Raw genomic sequence first — 16,487 nt, 5'->3', positions numbered from 1 at the left:
TCTATCTATCTATCTATCTATCTATCTACCTATCTACCTAATACACATACATCCCTCTGTCTTTTTCTCTGATAGACTATAAGCTCCTTGAAGTCATGGTATGTATTGTCAAACCCTGTGTTAGTCTTGGCTCATTGCTTGACATATAATAGAAACTTGTTGTATACTTTATTGTTGATTGATTGAATCTCTATTAAGTAGGAAGACCTGAGGGACTAAGAAGGAAAAGAAGGGCAGCTTTCCTGAAACTCTAGAATGGGAAGGGATAGTCTGGGTCAGTGGTTGGGAACCTGTGGCCTTGAGGCCACATGTGGCCCTCTAGGTCCTCAAGTGTAGCCCTATCTAGTCAAAGGGCCACATGTGAGGACCTAAAGGGCTACATATGGCCTCGAGGCCCTGGGTTCTCTACCCCTGGTCTGGGTTTTACTCTGGCTCTCAAACTAGTGATGCCCAGGGGTAAAGTGAGAATCCCTTTTTATTTAAGAATCCTGAAATTGTTTTCAAAGTTCTCATGAACTGACGAAGAATCAATTCCACACCTTCCAAGGCTACTGTACTTTAGGGGCCAGGATAGAATTCTACAGTTCATTGTTAAGGAGCAAAGTCAGAGCTTCCCACAGAGAGCCCTGTGACTCAGAATTTTAAAGGATGGTGCGGAGATGTTCTCCCAGTTACCTTTCTTCATTAAGGGATGGAAAAATTAGTACCTGATGCTGAAAAATTTCCCTAGTTACCTTATTCAACAGGGAATGGAGAAATTAGCAGTAACATCCCAGGTGACAGATCATTGGGCCTGCTTCTTGAAGTCATATACTAATCGATTTAGAAAGTAGGGATGAATAAGTTAGTGATCTCTTATGGTTTTTCCATTCATGTGATTCAAGTAATTCTATGAAAAAGTTTACCTTCTATTTTTTTTTTCATTCAGGGGGTCAAGAAAATAGGACACCTGCTGAACTGAATTGCAAATATTTTAAGTTGGTTATGCTTTGCATATTTTTCCCTCAGCCTAAATGAATGTTATTTAGTCTGCTATGAATACTGTTTTATATTGAACTATCCCTCAAGGCAAAATTAAAAGTTGTGCAGGCACCTATATATTAACAGGTTAACTTGCTTACAAGCCATCTACTACACAGGGTGAAGCACAGAAATCATCAAACCAATTTAACAACATAAGCTACAGTAAAGCCTTACCCATAAGTAACAATGTAAACCATTAGAAATCCAGCACGATCTCTTGTGAATCGCTTAACATATTCTCCTGGAACACAATACCCCTTATTGCTACCTGACTAAGCACATAGAAATTCAAAATAATATCTGCCATTCTGTAGGGGAAATAGAGTTGCCACTCGAGGTTAAAGTAGGAGGTAAGAATTATATAATGTCTTTTAAACTTTGAATTGTAATGCAAGTAATACTCAACACAAATAAAAAGGTACTTTACATAAAGGAGTGAAATAGATATAAGGCAAACATATAAACCTCTTTGAAAGTAATATTTACACTATTTTTAAAAAGTCATTCCTATAGTTAAATAATATGGGCATTTTTTAGAAGGAAATGTAAGCATATTCAAATGAAAATAGAAAACAAAAAGGATTTAACAAGACTCCCTAAGTATACCAGAAAATGATGAGGCATAGGTATAATTGTTTACCACAAATGTCTTCAACCCTTTCCCCTTCTTTCACCCCCCCAAAAAAAAACTCAGAAAAAAATAAATTATGCCACAATGTTAGAGAAAGGAAGCTGAATCCACTAGATAAGAATGTAGAAACATCAACATAAGGTTAAAATTTTGTGAAATAACATCAGGCAGTTGTAATCCTTGGAGTTCTGTTCCATGCTATATACAGAGAGCTATGCCAGCATGAGTATTAAAACTTTCAGGCTTATAAATCAAAATCTGCCTGCGAAGGTGACTTTCTGCCCCTCAACACCTATGGCAATGACTCAGCTTGAACTACCAAACTCTACAAAAGAGAATACAGACAATGCAAAGACATAAAGGGACATAACTGAGCTGGAAGTGGGAGTGGGTGATGCAGCAATGCCAGCAAGAAGGAAAATTCCTTCTGCATCTGAGAGAAAGGAGCTAAAATGAAAGCTGTGGTCAGGTCTGTACCCAAAATTTATTTTGGGCATAGAACCAGGGAAAACCACCATATTGACCGATATGAAGGGGCTAAGGATGGAAGGTCTGGGAGCCAATAACTGCTTAAAGGGGTAGGACAAAAAAAAATTAAAAGAAAAAAAGAAACCAGAGATTAACTACTAGAAATACAGTGGAAAGGTTAAAAGATGAAATATCCAATAGAGAAAAGTAAGTATAATCCAAGCTCACAATCAAGTAAATTGTGACAAAAAGAAAAAAAAGGAATAAAAATGCCAAGAGGCACTAGAAATCAATGTATAATTACTATATTTTGAATCTAACCCTTGGTTTCAAGTCTGGAATGTTTGTATAAGAATGTCATCATTGGGGGAAGAGAGGGCTAAGCCAAGCTGTGAGGCGTGGAGTTCCATTGAGAGCTTGGGAAAAGGTAAATATTCTTCTTCCTGCTCTGTGAGAGAACATTTGTGGTTCTAGACCCATTTTGTGGAGAAATATGGAAAAAAAAAAGAGAGGAGTCTTTGGAAAGTAGACATGGAGGAGGTGGGGGGGGGGTGTGAGGCAAGTCAGCAGCCCAACACATTCCTGATTTCTGGCTCCACCTCTCTAAATACTTCAGGGCATTTCCCCTCAAGGATCTTAGGAATCTCCCTTGCTTGAGATGATAAATCTTGCCTCCACTGTGAGTTCATTCACTTTGTGATTGTCTGGTATGTCAGTATCTAAATAAATTCTCTAATTTCTTTTTGCTATCTGCTTGGACAAATGTGGTTATTTTCTATCACTATTTGTAATGATCTTTTGTGTAACTAGCATCAGGTAGAAGAGGGTCAAGACTTCAGATATAAGCTTGGGGCACCCCCTTCCTCATTAAAGTAAGACAATCAGGAATGTGGCTTGAACTTTATCCCTAGACTAGCGATATGTACACAAACCAAGAGATACAATTTTAGTCTCGTACAACCTCTTTGAGGAGTGCAGGCCGGCCAGTCTCATGGGCTCTACTTCTGTTTTGCAGGGAAGAATCAAAGATTCCACACAAGATTCCTGAGAAATCTATGAGAGCATCCCCACAAGACACATTTTGACAACCCTCCAAGGATATACACATATGGACAACAACACAAGATTATATGAATAGAAATGGAACAAATCCCTGATAAGAAAGATTATTCCTTGGGTTCCCTAGAGATCGTGGAACAGCAACAAGAAATTCAGACTAAATCTAAAGAGAAATAAAACTCAAAAGAACATATTAAGAATGAAATTAAGATAGAAATGAAAACTTTCTGCCTGGAATCAAAAGAGACAAATATGGTGGAAAAACTAGGAAACATGACAGTGAACACATCCAAAGAGAGCAGAAGGTCTAAAATAAAAAATGATGGATTCGGAACATAAAAATTAAGACAGAAAAAATGAGGCAGAGGGGAAATAAAACTCAGTAACATTAAAAGAACGCATGAATTTTTGTACAGGCCAAAATTACTGAATTTAAATGGAGGCAGTGAAGAAATATCTTGATGATTATAGGCGGCTGGAAAGCACATGATAAATCTAAAAATCTCTATCCCGTGTTGTAGCAAACAGTACAAGAAAACTGCTAAGAAGCTTAGAATAAATACTCCAATAACTGCTTGATCAAATCCAAAAATACTGTCAGAGGAAAAGCTTCATGTTTAAGTGGGATTTTGCCCCAACAGTCACTAAACTATGCCTGTCTTTTGATTCAGCTAAATCACTACTAGGTCTATATTCAAAAAAAGATAAATTAGTGCAAATAAACTCACGGGTTAAAATAATTATTTATTTTATCAATCAATATATATTCATATTATGTATATATTTATAAATATTTATAGTATTTTTTGAAGTAGCTTAAAATTGGAAACCAAAGAAAACTCAAACACTGTGGTCTATGAATATAGTAGAATAATATTATGCGATAAGTAATAACAAAATAGTTATTTTTAAGGAATCTGGGAAACTATGGACTGTTGCAGAGTGAAGTGAGAATCATTAGGAGAACAAATTATACAATCACATCACTATATAGAAAATAACCTTGAAAATAAGGAAGGAAACACGCATTGAAGTGTTGTTTGTGGGCCAGACACTGTACAAGCATTTTACAAATATTATCTCATTTGATTATTATAATAATCTTGTGAAGGAAGTGCTATTATTCTCCTCATTTTACAGTTGCGGAAACTGAGGGAGGCAGAGGTTTTGTGATTTGTCCAGGATTACAGAGTTAGTAAGTGTCTGAGGCCAAATTTACACTCAGGTCTTCCTGACTCCAGGCTCACAACTCTATCCATTAAGCCACCTAATTGCCTCTAGCAAGACTTTTAAACCCTGATCATTGTGATCAAAAACCATGAGCCATAAGTCTGGAGGGCTCCCTGCTAGAGACAGGTGATAGACTTAAAATTCAGAATGGGACATTCATTTTTGGAAATGGTTACCATGTAAATTTGTTTTGCTGGACTAATGATAATTGTTATGACTTTTCAATTGCTCATTTGGGGAGGCAAAGATAATAACATGCATGTAAAAATAAAATGAGTAAGTCATAGGGGAAAAAAAGAAAAAACACCATGTTTATATTAAACTCAGTCCATAGTAGTTAAAATTTCAGAGTTTCAATGATAAAGATTATAAGGTAGTATAAGGCAATAAAGATTATAAGTATCCAGGAGAAAGACTTTCTACTATGAAAGAACACCCATTCAAATAGCCCTAGATTACCACTGCTGAGCAATTGAAGAAATGGATGGAAAGACAGATTCAAAAAGGAAGGGAACTCAGACTACAAAGCAAACTAACAAATTTTTTAATGTGAAGCCTAAATATAAATGGAAATTGTTGGACTTTTGACAAAAGAGGGACACAGTCATTCCTACCTAAAATAACAAACAAACAAAAAAAGGTGGGTGGTATATTGAACTTGCAAGCTCTCCAAATAAGGAAACTACAAGAAAGGTAAGTAACCACAATTATCAAGAAAACAATAAATAATCAAATCTATCCATTATTTACATAGATTATTTAAAACCTATTTTTTTTTAAATATAGAAAAAAGTGAATTAAGGAGAGTGGCAAAAGTAGCAGTAACAGCAACAGCCACATGTATATTGCTTTAAAGCTTTCAGAGTACTTTATAGTCTAACTTAATCTTCACACAAACCCTTAGAATTTGGTGCTATTAATAACCCCCATTTTACATATGAGGAAGCTGAAGCAAACAGAGATTCAGTGACTTGCCCAGAGTCACACATCTAGAATCTGGATTAGAACTCGGGTCATTCTGACTCTGGGTGTTGAACTCTATTCACTCTACCTCTTAACAACAAAAGATCATAATTAATGGACAAAAAATTTTAGAAAACTAAAAAAAAAACTGTTGGGACTAATGATTTAAGGGGATTTTGAAGTATTGAAAAGATCATTGGAAGAGAAACTAAAATGAAACTCCATGGATTAAGTTTTGTGACCTTCTGTAAAGTAAGATGATATCTTTTATTTTTTTTTCTGGGTAGGTTATCATAGAACGAAGTTACACAAATTGGTAGAGACAAAGTAAGAGATAGAGGAGAGCTGTCGAAAATTGAGCAGAGAAGGGATTGTTGTTTCTTTAATTTCACAAGAAAGGGAGTGGAAACTATAGGAAATAGGATAGAAAGCAATGCACTAAAGAATCCAATTAAATGAAAGAAAATGGCAAATGGATAAGAAAATGAAGTCCTACAATTTGCTGTGCACATGAAAAAAAAAATCCTCCAAAAAAGGGATTCAGAGAATGAAACTGAGAAGCAATAACAAAATATACAATGCTTCACAGTTATTTTTTTTAAAGTAAGAGTTGCAAACATCCTACCAGACAAAACTAAAGGAAAAATTTACATCAAGAGAGAAAAATATAGAAATGACTTTATGCTCAACAGTATCATAGATGAAATAGTGTCAATACAAAATAGATTTGCCCTAAATGGCATAGCATTGAAATTCATTAGGGGAAAATTAATTGAATTTTTAAAAAAAGACATTGTTTGTAATAGAACAATTCAAGTAGTTTAATGTTCCTTTCTTAAAGCAGAATGAAACTAATAGAAAGACAAAACACAAAGAAAAAGACAGAACAGATCTCACTTATCTCTTTGTACTTAAAAAAAACTTAGTACTTAAAAATTCAGTGTTTGGCACACAGCAAGTTCTTAATAATTTAAAAAACACTGATTCATTCACGTAGATCTCACTAGGATCAAATATAAACTTATGTTTGTTTTTAAAGCCCTTTATAAAATGGCCCCTTCCTATTTTTCTAGTATTTTCTGCATATGGTGAATCTATGTTTTCAACTGAGGTATCCTAAGCGTGGATTCCTCTCACTCTTCACCTCTGCCTCCTGGTTTCCTTTTACTCTCCGATAAAATCCCACCTCCTGAAGGAAAACTTTCTCAGTTCTACTGAATATTAATGCCTACCCTCTCAGATTATTTTCAATTTAACCTGTATAAAACATCTTATGTAAATAATTGTCTGCATGTTGTTCCCCCCTGCCCCTCCCCATTAAATTGGGAGCTCCTCAAGAGAAGGGGCAGGTTTTCCTTTTTGTTTTCTTCCTTTTTTTTTTTGAATACCCAGTACTTAACACAATGCATGGCACATAGTAGGTGCTCAATAAATACTTACTTATTGAACTGAATATATGCTGCTCTGAGTATTTCATTCAACACTTAATTGATCTCCCATGCATCAGGTCGCATCAGTGTGGTTATTCTCTCCCTAAGCACATATTGTAAACAACCCATACCTTGTCATCCTGCAGGATTCTTATCTTTTTTTTTCCCCTCATGAATATACCAAAACATAATTACTTTTTATAAACACTTGGTTTCTCTAGGATAATTCAACTGACTATAATATTTGTATTTTTCAAAATTTAATTTATATATAATTCTATAATTCTTGATTTATTAGTTTTTGTTCTGCTGCTTTCTATTTATCCAATGTTCTTTTCTTAGTTCTACTAGATTATTCTCCATTACACCAACATAGATCTAGACATAATTTTTTTTCTCAGTCTAATATTACTGAAGTTACTTACTTCCCACCCAATATATCAAATTATGCTATATAATACTTCTATTCTTGAAAGGATTTGTGATCCTGATTGTTTTTTGATTCGTTGTTTCAATAACAACGAATTATCAAATTATCAAATCCTGCACACCATATCTCCCAAAACACATCATGAGAACATGTTATTTGTAGTTCTTTACTATGATTTTCAACAAGTGACTGCTTTAAGGTAATCAAGATAAATAACGCCTGATCTATTACTCCAGTCACTTAAGAAGATATAAAAAATTCATATGAGCTGATGCAAAATTATCACAACTTAGGAAATGAAAAGATCATGAAAGCAACCCGAATAAAGAGTAATTGGAAAAAGAAATGAAGAATCATTGCTAAACACAGATAATAAAAACATATCAAGCAATTAATTTATGTGAAAAAATGAGTTTTTAAATCATCAATGAATATTTTTAACATGTGTCCTTTTTCTATTACTCCAGAGAAACAGAGGACCAGAAAATTAGAATGCTGCATACGTTATTAAATGTGGTCACTATACTTATTTTTTTCCTGAGCTGTTCCTTCACTCCAAGAGAGCGTTCAATTTCAGGGTACAGTAGTGAAGAGGGGAGGGCATTTCTAGGAGTTACTATGACCTAAAAACAGATTAATAAAGTTATTTTTAACAAGAAGAAACTACACCTTTGTTCTCTGACAGTAAGAATAATGAAATTCAGCAGAAATAACTGCACTACTGTTTTATTGCTAACAATCTGAAACATGTAGATTAAACCTTTGAACTCAGATTTTGATAGGGCTTAGTGGGTAACATCTGCCCTAGCAGCAGGAGATTAGGCAATAGATATTCAGGAGTGTAGTATGGTCCGTTGAGTAGATCTTGGTAAGCAAATTGTTATTTCCATTGAACATGTTACATCTTTTACTACAAAAGCCAGCAGAGTAATAGAAAAAGAACAGATGTTTAAAAATATTCACTGATATAAAAACTCATATTTTCACACATAAATTAATAGCTTAATAGTTTTTCCATATTAAAAAAATTAAAGGAGTAAAAGTAATAAACATATTAAAAATCAAACCTACTAGAGGTGATGCAAATAATCCCTTCAGGGGAATACATGATAGATTTTGTGTAGAGCTGAGCTTGGTCTAGCATGGGCTTCCCCTAAAGGCCCTCTATAGCTCACTCTGCCAATTTTTCCATGCTCACAGTGCTGGCAAAGCAGGTACCTCCAAAAAATTCAGTAAAGTACATATTGAGACTATTATTATAATGGGGGACTGAGATTGGTCACTGCGAGCCCAGTTCATATAAGCACATGCAGCATAATCTGAAATGATCCTCATTTGGACATGTATTATTTCCATGTATTATGTGTACTTATTGAAGAAGAACCATTTTGATTGACTATTTGATGCAGAAATGAGAATATTTACAAAAGGAACTAAGCGGATGATGAAGCCCTCTTTTCTGCCTGGCTGATTTGAGTGAGGAAGACATGCTGTAAGCCTCACAGTGGGGTGATAGCTCAGACCTTAATTTCTTTATCAAAAACAACATGTGGTCTGTGACTACAAGACTCTGTTCTTTGCCCAGCATAGCAGTTAAGAAAGGGTAAAAACAACTCATACACTGGGTCTGCCATTTTTTATAAATGAACTTGTTGGGGGGGAATGGTTTGTAAAAATTTCTATAAGTCTGAGCCCACTCTGGCCAAGGATTGTAGTTGATATAGAGAATAGTATGCCCCCAGCATGGGGCAGGGGCAAATGCCCAAAACTCATGTTCTTGCTATTTTTTCTTGATAAATATTCCTTTGGTAATTAGTGTTGATTGTTTAAATGATACTAGGGACTAATTAGGAGGAAGAATTCATGCTATATGGAAGATATTAACAGTAACTGACAATTTAATGGAAACTTGACCTGACAGCATTAAAAAAAGGTGCTCTCATTCCCAAGGTGTATCCCTAGATGTAACCTTGCTCTGGGGTACTGGAGTCATCAATTTGAGTGTGAGTTGGGATAAGGACCCCTTAGTGTGTTTTAAGGACTTCATTACCATGCCCAATTTACAGAAGAGGAACTGAAGGTTCAGAGAAGGGACTTTCCCAGTGTCCTATGGCTAATAAGTATAGAAGTTTTGATTTAAATCCGGATTTCATTTCTTCCATGTCAGTACTTTTTAAAAATTTGGATACTAATTTGTATATATAGATAATTTAACATATGACATTAAATATGGAGATTTTCACACAATCGTTTAGTAAACATTTGTTAACTGCTTGCACTGTGCAACAGATTATTTTAGACCACTTGGGGAAATATAAAAATAAGATACATCTACTATCTTTTAAGGAATTTATAACTCCATTTCATTCCATTCCTAAACACTTATTAAGCATCTAATAAATGGAAGGCATTGCTAGAGGCCAGCAATAAAAGGAAAAACAAAACAAAACCATAGAGTAAAAAGCCTGCAATTCTGAATATAACCTTGAAAGAGCTGTAATCCATATAATTAAAGCAGAGCAATCGATTTTCTGTAATGTTGATGCTTTCATTTAGAAATGCCTGGAAAATTTACTTGTACAAAGTAAGCAAGTACTTGACACTTACTTTGTTGAATGGATATATGGAATATTGCCATCATTTACCAAAGCTGACATACAGATCACTGCCATATGATGATATTTTAATCAGTAATTATGATTATGGAATGAAGTTATGCATAGACTCTAAGATAGACTGGTTAGATTTCCCCTTGAGGAATCATTTAGTCCAAATGACAAGCACAAGAGATCATTTGGTAGGTAGGTAAGAGCAGGAGGGTGGGGGGAGAGAGACAGACAGACAGAGACAGAGAGAGATGGAAGGATGGATGATAGAACATATAGGATAGATGGATCATATATATATATATATATATAAACTTTTATAGGACATGTCATATGGAATATTTTCAATATTTTTGAAATAGTTTAAGATCTTAGTAGTATATCCAGCTATGCCTTTAAATGAGTGGTGAATAATAAAAAAAAATTGGCTAAGCTTGTGTGGAAAAAAAATTAAAAAAACACTTAGATTGGCAGTACTTATGCTCTGTCCCTTCTCACCATGATTTAATTGATATTATATTGATATCATTCTGACATTCATCTCATCCTATATCTTGACCATTCATGGGAGACATCTGCCATGATTGGTTTGCGCTCCTCCCTCTTAATTTGACCTGTTTCAATCTTTTGTTTCAGTGAGAACATTAGAGGCTTAATAAATGTTTATTGATTGATTCAAGACTCAGTTCAAGTCCCATATTCTCCACAATTATCCTCTCAGATACTCCCACCTAGAAAACAATCTTTCCTTGCCCAAATTTTTATAGCACCATTTTTTTATAGCGCTCCTGGCATTTGATACATTATACCATGTCGCATATTTTAGAGTGTAATCTCTTTAAAGGCAAGCACTGCATTATGTTTCATTTGTGGCAAGTATTTAATAAACTGAACTTAATCTAATGACATTAACTTTGTGTTAATAAAAACCTGAGACACCATATGGCTGCATCTCTACCACATCATGGGTCAGAGACTACTTTCCCAACCCTGGGAAGCCTTAGAAGATTTGACTTAGTAGCATGTAATTTGAAAAATTCTAAGAAACTTCCATGGGCTGCATGTTTAATATGACTCAAGATTGTCAGATGGCTTCCCCAAAAGTTAATGCAATCTTTCCAAGGCTGCGTAAGCCCAAAGGAAATTACCATGAGCTATGCGGAAATGAAATCCTTTTATCGATTGCTCAATTTCATTTTTGTCAACTTTACATAAAACTATATAGTGTAAACAATCTTTATTTTATTTATTTTAGGTAGATACTTGTAGATTTTTTTTTCTTGAAGATATGAGGGCTGGTACAAAGAGATGGTAAGAATTAGAAAGAGGGAGGAAATTGATTAATGATGGAAAAGGGCCATGAACAATTTTCAGGTCAAAAGCAATGTTGCAATGATTTTTAAAGCATTTGCAAAAATTATAACTTTGTAAAAGTTAAATGAATTGGTAACATTTAGCCTGGAGAAGAGAAGTATGATGGGTGATTTAATTGCTGTCTTCACATAAATGAATGATGATTTTATGGATGATGAAAACTGGATGATTTCCATTTTCTTTTAGAGTAGAACTAGAGAAAAAAATCCATAACTTAAAGGGATATGATGTAAGATGCTGCTTGGGGTTTTGAGAGAATGGAACAGATTATAAAAAGGTGGTATTAAATCTGTTATTTTTTTTAATGAGATCTTTGGTAAAAGATAAAATTGTAAATGGCCACTGGTAGCTACAATCAACTTCTAATTATCCAAGTGCATATTATCCACACTGTATATTTTCTTTGTGATCAGGATATACCCCATATTGCCTTCTCTCCTTCACTTTTCATGGTAGCATGCATGCCACTGAGATAAAAGAGAAGTAGATTTTGGTTAAGTATCCTTTCAAGTAGAAAGTCTGATCCTCTGCCTAAATATAATGTGTAGTTTAGTGATTCTTTTTTTTTTATAAGCAATTAGGGTTAAATAACTTGCTCAAGGTTACACGGCCAGTTGTTTCTGGGTGTGGTGCTAAGTATCTGAGCCCAGATTTAATCCAGGTCATCCCGACACTGGAGCTGGTGCTCTTACTTGCTGAGCCACCTGGCCGCCCCTAAGCAATCGGGGTTAACTAACTTGCTCAAGGTTACACGGCCAGGTGTTTCTGGGTGGGTGCTAAGTGTCTGAGCCTGGGATTCTATCTCCAGGTCATTCCAACACTGGAGCCGGTGCTCTTACTCGCTGTGCTACCTGGCTGCCCCTAGTTTAGTGATTCTTTACCTGACCAGTCCAATGTCCAATGCTTACCAGTGGTGGCAAAGAGAAAATGTTATATATACATATATACAAGACATATACATGCATGATATATATATATATATATATGTGTGTGTGTGTGTGTGTGTTTCTCCTTGTTGCTTGGGGAATATAAGGAGGACCAATGGCATTCACTGAACAGCTATGATGGATTGATAATCTTTAAGTTCACACTCATCAGTTGAGTGAATCAATGAAGGTATGCCCTTGGTATGGATAATTTACACTTTTGGTCATAATCTCAAAAGCACCTCTATTAAATAATTATTATACTTTGCATTGTACTAGGATAAATGCATGCTAAGCTATAAACCAAAAGAATTCCTCTCATGTTCTTTGGATGAACAATACAGGGAAGAAGACTGAAGCTCAATGCTAGGAAGAAATTACAGAAAATCAGACAATTCTTCAGGAAGGATTGCCTTGCAAGGTCATAGAGTGCCAATCAATAAATATGTTCAAGCAGGGGTAGATAAGTATTTGACATTGTGAAAGAATTCACATAGTACATGCATACATAGTACACGCATACTGTATTGGATTGGTGGTCTAAGTACCAAGGAGAAATGAATGAACCCCAATGTCCCTTCCAAACCAGTGGTTCCATAAGTTTCTAAAAGAATTTGTAAAGTCATATTTAGTCAGTTGTGAATAACATTTAGTGGCTATTACATTGTAGATTAAATAATAACTATAAAGTAAATCATATAACATGTCTTAGAAAACAGATTACAGATTTAATCTTTTATTCTGATGTGCTTAGAAACCATTCTTGAACACCAAGAAAAAACCCAAGTATGCAAGTGTTCCTCAGAGCAAGGCAATGTCTTTCAAAATCTAGGAATGGGCTTATGGTATGCCTCTGAACAAAGTGAGTACCTCCTTAAAAATTAGCTAGGGAGACTAGGAGGGCATGTAGGACCTTGGGCAAGTCATTTAATCTCCAATGACTCCCACTGAATTTCGATCAGTGCTAGAATAGAGCATTTCCTCTTGTGTAGTTTCCCATTCCCACTAAAATTTCAGACTTGTCAAAGCCTCAGGTAATTGAGAAGAGGAAGTCAGATTCATTTTGAATGGAAAAGTTTCAAGGGAATTTTTTTCCTTCCTTATTATTTTTTGTTATCTAAGAATTTGATAAAATGAGATCAGTGGAATGTTGCTTTGTATTTGCCACCTCCCCTTACCACATTTCCCAATCTTAACATGGCAGAGCTCTCAGGAATGTGAAAGGAAAAAGGAAAGAGGGAAGAGGGGAAAGAGGGAAGAGGAAAGAGGGAAGAGGGAAAAAGGAAGGGAAGGAAGGGAAAGGAAAGGAAGGGAAAGGAAGTTATTATATTTGTGATCATAGGCAAGTCAATTAACCTCTCTGAGTCTTAGTTTACTCCTCTGCAAAATAAGACATTTGTACTACCTGATTTGTAATAGTCCTTTCAATCCTATGTTTATGATCTCTGACCATTTATACATTCTATGCAAATTCCTGCTTTCCTTTGGAGAGTGTGCCAATTTACCATGAGATGTAACCTCAATGGACCAATATATTCATGAGATACTGAAGGCTGATTCTTTTATAATAGGGCTCATCTTAATCATATTTTTTTTCTAAATCTGTAGCCTTAAGTTATTTTGTTCTCCTGATATCACTGAAACAAGAATGAAAAGCCAGTAGGGAAACTTTTAGATAACAGAAGCCAAAAGTCTAGGAAAGGAAAAGCCAAAAAAGCTACATTTTATATACTTTCTATTATAACCAATGTCTTTACAAACACTTGAATTATTTTAAATTCTGAATTAGACAATTAATTTAATTATCTCTAACACTACCAAACTGAGAATGTTCATCACAAAAAAAAGTCTGCTTACTTAGCAGAAAAATTAATTGTTGCCCCATTTCCTTCATGGATACAGTTTCCATCACAGAAAAACCAAACACAAAAGTTGTATTTGGTTGATATGATGTGATGTGATGTGATGTGATGTGATGTGATGTGATATGATATGATATGATATATAACATAATATAGCATAACATAACATACACAACATAACACGATATAATATAAATCAAGCTATAAACAACCTTCATTTTACATCAATCTCTTTCTACAACTATGAATTCCAGAAAAGCAATTTCATTTCCAATCACCACTTTACATAAATTTTCCCCAAGACTTGAATTCTTAGCACCCTTCAAGGATCCACATAGGTGTCTGCATCTAAACAGGCCTTTCCTGATTTTCATATTGTTAGAGACCCCAGTTGTTTCTTGTTTATTTGATATAAATCATATACCTACTTATCTCTACACATGTTATTTCCCCCTGTACAATATAAGATCCTGATATTCCGGAGGTCAGAGGGGCTAGGATTAAAACCAAGAATCATCTACCCAGCAAAACTGAGTATGATACTTCAGGAAAAAATATGGACATTTCAATGAAATAAAGGACTTTCAAGTATTCTTGATGAAAAAAAACTAGAGCTCAGCAGAAAATCTGACTTTCAAATACAAGAAGCAAGAGAAACATGAGAAGGTAAACAGGAAAAAGAAATCATAACGAACTTATTAAAGTTGGACTACTTACATTCCTACATGGAAAAACGATAATTGCAAGTCATGAGACTTTTCTCAGTATGAGGACAGTTGAAGGGAATATATGTATGTATACATACATGTATACATATATGTATGTATAAGAGGGTGTATGTGTGTATAAATACATATGTGAATGTGTGTATATTGTGTAAATGTATACATAAACAGAGGGCACAGGATAATTTGAATAGGAAGGGATGATATCTAAAAATAAAATTGAGGTGAGAAAGGAATATAATGAGGGAAGGAGAAAAGGAGAGAAAGAATAGGGTAAATTATCTCATATAAAAGAGGCAAGAGAAAACTGTTACAATGGAAAGGAAGAACAGGAAGGTAAAAGGGAATGGATCAACCTTACTCTCATTGAATTTGGCTTAAGGAGGGAATAACATACACTCTCAATTTGGGTATCTTACCAGACAGGAAAGTAGGGGGGAAAGTGATAAGAGGGGGTATGACAGAAGGGAGGGCAGATTGGGGGAGAGGATAGTTAGAAGCACGTACTTTTGAAAAGGGACAGGGTCAAAGTAGAAAACAGAATAAATGGGGGGGCAGGATAGGATGGAGGGAAATGAAGTCTTCCCAATATATCTACTATGGAAATGTTTTGCATAACTACACGTGTACAACCTATATTGAATTGCTTATCTTCCCTGTGTGGGTGGGTGAGGAGGGAAGAAAGGAAAGAATAAAAGTTTTAAAAACAAATGTCAAAAAATTGTTTTTACATGCAACTGGCAAATAAGATATACAGGTACTGGGGTATAGAAGTCCATCTTGCCCTACTAGAAAGTTAGAGGGGGCATGGGGGAGGATAGAAGATAGAGGAGATTGGGGGAAGGGGTAGTCAGTAGGCTCACTATTTTGGGATGGGTATAGGGGAAATACAGGCAGAAAATTTGTAACTCAAAATCTTGCTGAAATGAATGTTGAAAACTAAAAATAAACAAATAAAGGATTGAAAAAATATATAATTTTCTTAAAATTAAGATCCTTAAGGTCAATATTCACTTCCACTTTGGTTTTGTATCCCATGCCTAATACAAACTCTGGCAACTAGCAGGTACCTAACAAATGCATGCTAAATTATTGAACTGAGTAAAAATAAAAAATATAAAATAAAATAAAGCATTAAAATGACATATAATAGGTACCATTTAGAAAACTCAATGTCTTTCTTAGACCTGTTCATTTTGATTAATGCCTCACAGAATCTCAGTTAGAAAGGACCTCAGAAGTCATCTAGACAAAGGAAGGAAGGAAGGAAGGAAGGAAGGAAGGAAGGAAGGAAGGAAGGAAGGAAGGAAGGAAGGAGCGAGGGAGGGAGGGAGGGACGAACATTTATTAAATACTTACTACACACTAAGTATAAATAAGAATATTCTCAAGAATATACTTAAGAAGTAATCATTAGGGTTCCACATATAGACTTCCAGTCAGGAGGAACCCACTACTCTCCTAAAGGAGTCTATTCCACTTTTAGATACCTTAAGTTTTTCAGAAGTTCATCTTTATTTTAAGTCTAAATTTTTGCAACTTTTCAACTTCCTCTTTAATTTTTTAACACAATTATTTAGTATCTATGACAATAACATTTAGCTGAAATGAGTTTCGGAATGGGATTTTGGTCTATTTTAATAGTCTGTGAAAGGTATAGATATCTATATTTTTCTCCATATATTTACCTCTATCTATCTATCTATCTATCTATCTATCTATCTATCTATCTATCTATCTATCTATCTATCTATCTATCT

The 16,487-nt window shown here is 34.8% G+C and overlaps 1 protein-coding gene across 1 annotated transcript in view; it reads right to left on the bottom strand.

Annotated features, from left to right (window-relative positions):
* The window catches only part of TRHDE (thyrotropin releasing hormone degrading enzyme), a 504,503-nt gene that overhangs the window by 44,587 nt on the left and 443,429 nt on the right, over positions 1 to 16,487 (bottom strand). The window lies entirely within an intron of this gene.

This window comes from Petaurus breviceps, unplaced genomic scaffold (genome assembly GCF_028583685.1).
Source record: "Petaurus breviceps papuanus isolate PSGF00001 unplaced genomic scaffold, PetGlider_PUasm1.0 156, whole genome shotgun sequence".
In the NCBI taxonomy this organism is placed as follows: domain Eukaryota; kingdom Metazoa; phylum Chordata; class Mammalia; order Diprotodontia; family Petauridae; genus Petaurus; species Petaurus breviceps.
Note: the sequence above shows the minus strand (reverse complement) of the source record. Positions and strands in the feature narration are given on the sequence as shown.